This window comes from Euphorbia lathyris, chromosome 10 (assembly GCF_963576675.1).
Source record: "Euphorbia lathyris chromosome 10, ddEupLath1.1, whole genome shotgun sequence".
In the NCBI taxonomy this organism is placed as follows: domain Eukaryota; kingdom Viridiplantae; phylum Streptophyta; class Magnoliopsida; order Malpighiales; family Euphorbiaceae; genus Euphorbia; species Euphorbia lathyris.
In genome coordinates this window covers 21,739,808-21,749,764 of record NC_088919.1, presented here as the reverse complement: position 1 = coordinate 21,749,764, position 9,957 = coordinate 21,739,808, and the positions used below count along the sequence as shown (strand labels likewise).

Below are 9,957 nucleotides of genomic sequence, written 5' to 3'. Positions count from 1 at the left end.
ATATCAATAAATTAAGAGAACTACCTAATTAAGAGAACTACCTAAAATAGGTAGAACTACATGGCTTTGATTCTCGACTTAAAGATTCAAAGATATTCGGGATACGTAGGAAGCTTGATAGAATTATCAAGTCCAAGCCAAATAATTAAATAAACTTTAGGTAGTCCAAATAAATTTTTATTTAATAGAATATAGGTTCGGGTTTCAGGCTGTACGAAGTTCGTTATCCTATATTCCGTTCATACCCGATGCCGTTTAGGGTCGGGTGTGACAGAGCTACTTAGCTTGATATTCTCGCTTCCTGTGTTAGGTGAGTCATTTATCTCGACTCCGATTTAGTCCTCATCAATGATATTTTGAAACTCGCCGCTAATTGCATGTTATCCGGTGAGATTCCGAAGGAAATAGGGAATTTACAGAAATTGTATACTATGTTCCTTCAAATGAATATACTCTTTGGGCCATTAAAGGAGGAGTTGGGGACATTGAATAACTTGAAATTCATGGATTTGTGGTTTTAGATCTTTCTTCAAACTCTGATTACTCTTAGCAACTTCTTTTTACCTCTCAATTCTGACCGCACATTTAGAGAACGATGTCGAGTTGACCTCCCGCCATTGAAGTCAAAATTGTCGCCTTTCTTGAAGGGAAGAGGAAGAAAAAGAAAACAACAAAAAGAGAGGTGGTCGAGCGAAAAGATATTGGCAGGTGACAGAAATAGGAGGTTGAGTTTCACGTTGGAGGTAAAGAAAAAGAGAGATGACCAGAGATGGAAGATAGCTTTTTGCAAGTTTATTAATCTAGAGATAGAGAAAGAAAGAGAGGAGAGAGAGTGTAAAAAGGAGAAAAGAAATGGCGTAGAGAAAGAAAGAGAGGAGAGAGTGTAAAAAAGAGAAAGGAAATGACAAAGAGAGAGAAAGAAAATCAATAAAGAAAATAAGTTTTCCTTATAAGGGTATCTAAGTAATTTAAGATTTTTTTACTTTTTGACCGGTCAAAGCTAAGGTGACGCGTTGACAGAGATTTGACCGGTCATTTTTACCTGCTATACACCATAGTGGGAGGTCACCTATCTGTTCGTACATATTAGTGAGACAAATTGAAAGTTGTACACCAAAGTGTGAAATGGGGCAAATGTTGTACACCATTGATGAAATTTACCCAATATAATACCTTAGTTTAAAAGTTAAATAATAGTTTGAATATTATTTATAATTAGGCACATATTTAATCAAATTGGATTTGATTAAAAATAATTGTGTTAAAGACCCACATAATCAATGTAAATTAATATTAGACATTAATTTGCATAATTTAATCCCAATATTATGGGTCTTATACATGCATTTTGTAATAATTTAATGATAATATCCTATTACACTTGTCATGCATAAAAATATGAGGGCATGGTAAGCATGCAAGATTTAATGAAAGATTTGTGTCTATGACTTTATCTTTCACAATTTATTAGATTTATCATAATAACATGTAACGATATTCATAGCACTTTACAAGGGTGAGGAATCTCAAAATTTTTTTTAATTAAAAATGGAACAAGAAATGGGAGGAAACTTATCTTGTTTATCATAAAATTCCAGATTTAATATAGAAAACTCTTTCACCAATATATAATGTGTTCCTATATATGTTTTGAAACCCTCTATAAAATATGGGACTTTAATTCAATATATAGATGAAGAAAACCTAAATGGATCATGACTGCCTCGAAATTGAATGTCATGTGAGGCAGCCATGTTGATGTAGAATTTTGAGGACCTTAGAGGCATAATTTGAGAAAGTTTATTTATAAAAAAAGTGATCCTAACTACTTGAAGTATATGTCTGTAGAAGGATTTAGAAATCCAATGTGTTTAGTGTGAGCTATGTTGAATGAATTATGGTAAATGCAAAGTTGGGTAGTCTGTTTCTTGGCTGGAAACAGGACATGATCATTTTACATTCCATATCTTGTGTAGAAGTGATATTAATGTGAAGTTTGGATATGTTATACCCATATATGTCTAGTTTCAGTAGGTTCAAGAATCAGGGCATTTGGATTCATATAAAGAAAGTTATGGCAGAATGTGTGTAAGTAGGTCATATGATGATCTAAGACCAAAAGGATTAGATTGCATGAACTTTGTGGAGTTAGGGTCTTGTAAATCATATAGAATTCATTAGTTTATATTTTCATTAAGTTTATGTTAAGACTAATTTTATAAATGTTACGTGACATTAGGAGGACATGGTGCAATTGAACGCACACCCGATCGTGTAGAATAGATCGAACTGAGTGCGACGGTAAGCATATTGCTTATATATGTGTATGAATGTATTATGGACTGTGACTTGTTGAGTGTGATATGTGGTTGAATCTGATGTGAATGATGTGAATAATGTTTGAGTGTTTGTGATACGTTATGATTGATATGAAAGTGATATGATTGAGGACGTTGCAGTGTTATGAGTAAATGTGGCATGTTGAGCCTTGTACACATACTGGAACTGAATAATGGTTGGATTAGAAATGAATATGAGCTTGCTTAGATGGATATGTGAAATGGTCCTAGTTGAGAGTGTTATCCGAATATTGTGAACCGGAAGCACATGTGTTGAGATATATGAGTACGTGAGTTGAGTTTAACTCCTCCGTAGCACAGATGATTGTATTCCGAATTTAGTGAGCCGGGATACAGATTGGGCCCAAGGACCATTTTATATATATTGTCTAAGTACAGCAAGGCCTTACTTACTAAAATAAGTAATAAGTGAAATAAGTGAATAAATTCTAACTTGGTACCGATGATATATACATATATGTGTAATATGTTTATTGAGTAGGCAGCTCACCCCTTACCAACAGTTTTTACAGGTTAGGTGGAGTTCTTCTTGCTTAAGGTCGCACCGGCAGTGTCAATCCATTCTCGTCTAGGCATTTTGGAGTCTTGTGATGTACTTTTGTTTTGTAAATCCTCTATGTAGGATAATGACTTAAATGTGTATTCTAAATTGTAAATGCTTTCTCTTATGTATAATATGTGAAGTTTATCTGAGATTGAAGTTTATATGATTGAGACTTTAACGCATGTCTATAACTGATGTTGTGTGAGATATCATGTGATCCTGGTGAGGGGGTTACATAGTGCATATTCAAGACATATGAAGGAAGACAAAAATATGTTCATCTCCCTAAAGGACATAAAGATGGAACTGTTAGTTTTGGAGATAAAAGAAAATGTCATATTGTAGGTAAAGAAAAGATTGGGACACAACCATCCATTGAAGATGTATCTCTAATTGAAGGACTAAAGTACAATCTTCTGAGTGTAAGTCATTTGTGTGACAATGGTAAGAAGGTACATTTCAACTTTAAACTTTGTGAAATTATTGCTGCTAACACTCATAATATTCTGTTCACAGTACCTAGAGTTGAAAATGTATATATGCTTAATATTGACCAAATATCTTTTGATAAATTCCTTGTTACACAAAATTAGGAAAGTTGGTTGTGGCATAAAAGACTAGGACATAACAATATGCATCTTGTCTCCAAGCTGTCTATGAAATAACTAGTTAGAGGTTTATCTAAGATTAATTTCAATAGGGATCACATATGTGATGCATGCCAAAAAGGTAAGCAAGTTAGAAGTTCTTTTAAGTTCAAAGGAGCTGTGTCAACTAGTAAACCACTAGAGTTGTTACACCTAGATTTGTTTGGTCCAACCCAACCCTCTAGCCTAGGTGGTAAGAAATATGCTCCAGTTGTAGCTGATGACTATTCTAGATTTACTTAGACAATCTTTCTAGCATTTAAGGGTGAGACCTTTGATAGATTTGTCAAATTCTGCAAAAAGCTCCAATATGACAAAGACAGTAAAATAGTGTCCATTAGAAGTGACAATGGAGGTGAATTCAGAAATCAACTCTTTGATAATTTCTATAATGAATTTGGAATCAATCATTCTTTTTCCGCAACTAGAACTCCTCAACAAAATGGAGTTGTAGAAAGAAATAATATGACCCTAGAAGAAATGGCTAGGACTATGATTAGTGAGAGTAATCTTCCTAAGTATTTTTGGACTGAAGAACCTAGCACTGCTTGTTATAATCTAAATAGAGCTTGAATAAGACCCATTCTAAAAAGACTCCTTATGAGTTATTGAAAAGAAGAAAACCCAATAGTATTTACTTTCACATGTTTGGTTCCAAGTGCTTCATTTTGAATAATAATAAGGACCAATTAGGAAAATTTGATGAAAAATCCGATGAAGAAATTTTCTTAGGATACTCTACAAATAGTAAAGCATTTAGATTGTTTAATAGAAGAATATTAGTTGTAGAAGAATCCATTCATATTGTCTTTGAGGAAAATAATGTTCCCATTATTACTGACTCTACTGATGATGTCCAAAATATGGAAGATACTCAACCTAGTCCTTCAACTTATAATAATCTTGAGTTGAGTAAAATAGATGACAACAATAGTGATAATGTTCTTCCTAGTGAAATTAGATTTCCTAGATATCATTCACAGGAAGACATGATAGATGATCCAACTAAGAGAGATGTGACTAGAGCCTAGTCTAGGAAATACTTTAGTAATATAGCTTTTGTTTCTGAAATAGAACTCAAAAAACTTTAAGGAGGCTGCAAATGATGGTAGTTGGATTATTGTTTTGCAAGAAGGACTAGAAAAGTTTGAGAGGAACAAAGTTTGGGATCTAGTACTTAAGCCTAAAGATAAGACTATTATTGGAACTATATGGGTATTCAGAAACAAACTAGATAAGTTTGGTAATGTTACTAGAAATAAGGCTAGACTAATTGCTCAAGGTTATAACCAATAAAAGGGTACAGACTTTGATGAAACGTTTGCTTGAGTTGCTAGATTAGAAGCCATTAGGATCTTATGTGCATTTGCTTGTTATAAAAAATTTAAGCTCTATAAATGGACGTCAAAAGTGCAATTTTAAATAGCGTCATAAATGAAGAAGTATATATTAAAGAGGATCTTTAAATATCTGACTGGCACTCTTAGAATAGGCATCCGGTATCCGAAGTGCAATGATTTTAATCTAATTAGATACAACGATGCAGACGATGCAGGTTGCCAATTAGAAAGGAAAATGTACTTCTGGAACTTGTCATTTCCTTAAAAATGATCTGGTTTCATGGCCTAGTAAGAAGCAGAATTGTGTAGCTATTTCTATGGATTGCGTCAAGATTTAGAATTTTACGGATACTTTTATCAGAATTTGATTTGAACACATATACCTTTATCAGAATTTGATTTGAGTGTGTCGTATAATCATGTTACGGATACCTTTCTTCCCGTTAAAAGTATTTGCCCAGTAAAATCTTCAATTGCACTAGGCATGCTTGTTGAAATTCTTTCTCTTCATACACTTCACTTCATCAAAAAAACATGTTCACATCAAAATTTTGATTCGTTGGAACATTCAAATCAAAATCATGGACATTTTTTGTCATTCTTTATGTCAATAACAACATAAAGGTAAAGAGAATATGGGCATTGTGATGTGGTTACTTCAGAAATATCCATTTTTTGAGGAAACAATGCAAATTTGAATAGTCATGGTCAGCCCCGTAGCATAAGGGTGTGCAAAGTGTTGTGATGCACATGACCCCAAATTTGAAGGCGCCCAATTTTTTTTACAATATATATCTCAATTAATTAATTTTAATTTTATTTATTATAAAAAAATCTAAGTAATTGTTCTCTGTTTAAAGGAAGGTAACGTGAGAAAGGAATGATTCTACAAATCCTGCTGCTGCGTGTTTTTAGAGAAACACAAGAAAGAATTGTATTTTTTTTAGAGAGAAATACCAAAATTCATCGATTTCTATTTTCTGCTCAATTAACCAGATCGATTTCTATTTCTACTCAATTAACCATTGATTCTCGCATCTCACCATTCTTCACTTCTTTTGTTCCGACCGTCATCGTCGCAGCAGGTTTTTGTTTTACCGGAAGTGTAAGTATATGTTCTTTCTCTTCATTTTCCTTTTATATTGTTTTCTTTGTGGGATGTTATTAATATAGCACTTGGGCTATATGATGTTGTTGTGTGGGGGCAAAGGAAAGATTATTAATTTTGGAATTAGCAGTGATGAAAAGTGATTAACAATTAATTAATTCTAATTATTTATCTTCTTTTCTCTTTTAGTTTAATTGTGCTGGAACTCATTTAGACATCTTCATTTTTTTACTCTTTTTTTTTGTACATTTCCAAAAGGATTACATTCCAAATGTTTGTTAACTTTATATTTACAGATTACAATTAATTATTTGCTTAAAGTTTTACCTCTTCATTAATTAATTAGTTCTTTTTTAGATTAATTTTGCTTCAAGAGAATCGATGGAGACATGGCAATGACATTTCATTGATGAACTTTGAAGCTTCGGCCTTTCCAAGTTGTTTCGATCCACTTAGCATTTTTATTTACAATTTTTCACATTCTTATTATTTCCTTTGTATTGATTATTGAATTCTTGAGACGTCGCTTTGAGTTTTTCAATTATGCCTCCTAAAGGTAGAAAATATGAGTCTGGATATGAAAAACGCATGAAAAAAAAATTGAAGTGTTAATTGAGTCACAAAGAGGTGCTCTTGATAAATTCATTAGAAAAGTCACAAGTTTCTCTTGAAAATTAAAATGTAATGGTTAATATTGTGCTAAGTATTGAGAATGATAATATTGTTGTTGAAACTGAGAATGGTAATGTAAATGCGGAAAATGTCCATGATATGCCTAATGAGAATGAGAATGAGAATGTTGATGACGTAGCTATTCATAATGATTGTGCTAGTGATGTTCCTATTGAGAGTGATAATGTTGATGATGTGCCTATTCGTAATGATTGTGCTGATGATGTTTGTATTGAGAGTGATAATGTTGATGATGTGCCGATTCATAATGATTATGCTGATGATATGTCCATTGATAATATATATGATCCAAGAACTTGGGATGGTCTTGATTCTAAAATGATTGATTTATTAGTACAAAAGGGCCCTAAAAGAGATTTGTCCATCGTGAAAGGTCCTATAGATAAATTTTTTAGGCGATTTACTTCTAACTTATTTACTAAAATTTTATCAAATGGAGAGAAGTGTGATAGAGATTGGCTTGTTTATTCGAAAGAGCTTGATAAAGTATTTTGTTTTTGTGGTAAAATATTTAAAAAAGGATTTGGTAGAGGTCAATTAACAAATGAAGGTTTTGCAGATTGGGGGCATATTAGCTTAAGACTTAGAGAACATGAGACAAGCTTGGATCATGTTAAAAATATGGCAACTTGGTATGATTTACGTTTAAGATTTCAAAAGAATCAAACTATTGATAAAACGGTTCAAATACAAATGGATAAAGAAAAAGATCATTGGAAGAGAGTCTTGCAAAGAATTATATCAATAGTGAAATTTCTTGCTAAGCATAATTTAGCATTTCGTGGTTCTAATGGAAAATTGTACCAAAATAGTAATGGTAATTTTTTGGGTTTAATTGAAATGTTGGTAGAGTTTGATCCAGTTGTCCAAGAACATGTGAGACGTATTTCTAATAATGATATTTATCATCATTATCTAGGTCATACCATCCAAAATGAGTTAATACTTTTGCTTGGTTCTGCAATTAAATCTAAGATCATTCAAACTATAAAACAAGCAAAATATTTTTCAATTATACTTGATTGTACTCCCGATGTTAGCCATCAAGAGAAAATATCTTTGATATTAAGATACGTGAATGTCTCTTCAAATCATATTAGGATTGAGGAATCATTTTTAGGATTTTTTAATGTGAATGATACAACAGGCGAATGGCTTTTTAATGTTTTACAAAATGAATTGAAAAATCTTGATCTTGATATATTTGATGTGTGAGGACAAGGTTATGATAATGGTTCAAATATGAAAGGAAAACATCAAGGAGTACAAAAGAAACTTTTGGAAATAAACTCTAGAGCTTTTTATACTCCTTGTGGTTGCCATAGTCTAAACTTGACATTATGTGATATGGCTAATACGTGTGGTAAAGCTAGAGACTTTTTTGGAGTTATACAACGCATATATACAATTTTTGCATGTTCTATTAAGAGATGGAAATTTTAAAAGACAATGTAAAAGGATTAATTCAAAAGTCATTGTCATCTACTCGTTGGGAGAGTCGTGTTGATAGTGTTAAAGCTATAAGATTTCAAATGTTAGCAATACGAGAAGCTTTACTTCAAGTAGGAGATAATGATAATGATTCTAAAGTAAAAAGTGAAGCAAAATCTTTAGCAACTAATGAGCTTGGTGTTTTTGAGTTTTTAATTGCAATAATCATTTGGTATAAAATATTATGTGCAATTAATTTGGTTAGCAAGGTTTTACAATCAAAGGATATGCTTATTGATGTGGCTATTGAAAAAATAAAAGGATTGATTTCATTTTTTCAGGGATATAGAGAAACTGGTTTTTATGATGCCTTAAATAGTGCCAAAGAACTTGCCATTGAAATGAACAATGAACCTATATTTCCTCAAAGGCGTGAAATTCGAAAAAAAAACATTTTGATGAGAATCCATCTACTTCATCAGTTACTCTCCTCTCTGCAGAGGAATCATTTAGAGTGAAATACTTTCTTTACATTGTTGATCAAGCCATCAGTTCTCTTAATAGAAGGTTTGAACAATATGTAGAATATGAAAGTATCTTTGGTTTTTTATTTACTTCTCACAAGTTGGAATCATCGAATGATATGAGTTTGAAGTCTTCTTGTATACAATTGGAAAATGCACTTAAATTTAATGAGCAGCCTGATATTGATGGAAATGAATTATTTGTGGAGTTAAAGTTATTTAGAGAACTTTTGCCTCGAGATATAATAAGACCTATTGATATTTTGATATTTCTGAAAGGTTTAGATTGTTTTCCTAATACAATGATTGCATATAGAATTTTGTTGACTATTCCTGCGACTGTTGCATCCACAGAGAGAAGCTTTTCAAAATTGAAGTTATTGAAGTCCTATATGCGATCCACAATGTTACAAGAAAAACTTAATGGATTAGCATTGATAGCGATTGAGAATGATCTTTTGGAGAAAGTAGAATATGAAGACTTGGTTGATGATTTTGCTTCAAAAAGTGTTAAAAGGATAGTACTTTTTAAGTAATTTTTTTTATATTAGCTTAAAATTGTATTGAGACTTGGTTGTATTCGCACAGGGTCCCGTAAATATTTAAGACGGGCCTGATCATGGTGCAATTATGAAAGAAGAGGATGGAAGTTTGAAAGTCTTTGAAAATTGTAAAATATGGAATGAAGTTGTAGACATTAAGAGAGATACATATATTAATTATGCATATCTAATGGTTAAAAATAAGTGCAATTAAAATCATTCATTTTGTAAGTCTACTAATAAAAACAAGGTTTATCCCAATTTGTAATATACTCCAAGATTAAAACCCTGTTTGGTGAAGAGTTTTTGAGGTAAAATTAAAGTTTTGAACCCCTGTTTGGTGAAGAACTTTTTGGTAAAGTTTTGAGCCACTTTAAATGTTTTGACTAATCAAATCTCTAATAGTTAGACCTGGCAATTACCGTGTTTCGTGTCAAAATCGTGTTATCTCATATTTATGTTCCATATGGTTTTATATGTTATAAATGCTAGAAAAATGATTTTCGTGTCAATCGTGTCGTGTCAGTCGGGTTGGCTCTGTAATCGTGTTTTCGTGTCAGAAATTGCCACCTCTACTAATAGTGTTTGATAAATAAATGTATGAAATAGCTTATTGAGTCCAAAAAAACTAGTTTTATGTGTTTTTTCAATTAGTTTATTGTTTTATCTCTTTTGAATGATATTTTTCTCCTAATTATTACTTTTTAACCCCAAATAAAATATAGGCATTAAATACAATTATCTTTATTTGTTATTTTATACAAACAG

The 9,957-nt window shown here is 31.9% G+C and overlaps 1 pseudogene; it reads left to right on the top strand.

Moving 5' to 3' along the window:
* Positions 1-6,683: 6,683 nt before the first annotated feature.
* On the top strand, positions 6,684-9,183 carry LOC136208051 (uncharacterized; annotated as a pseudogene).
* The last annotated feature ends 774 nt before the right edge of the window (positions 9,184-9,957 follow it).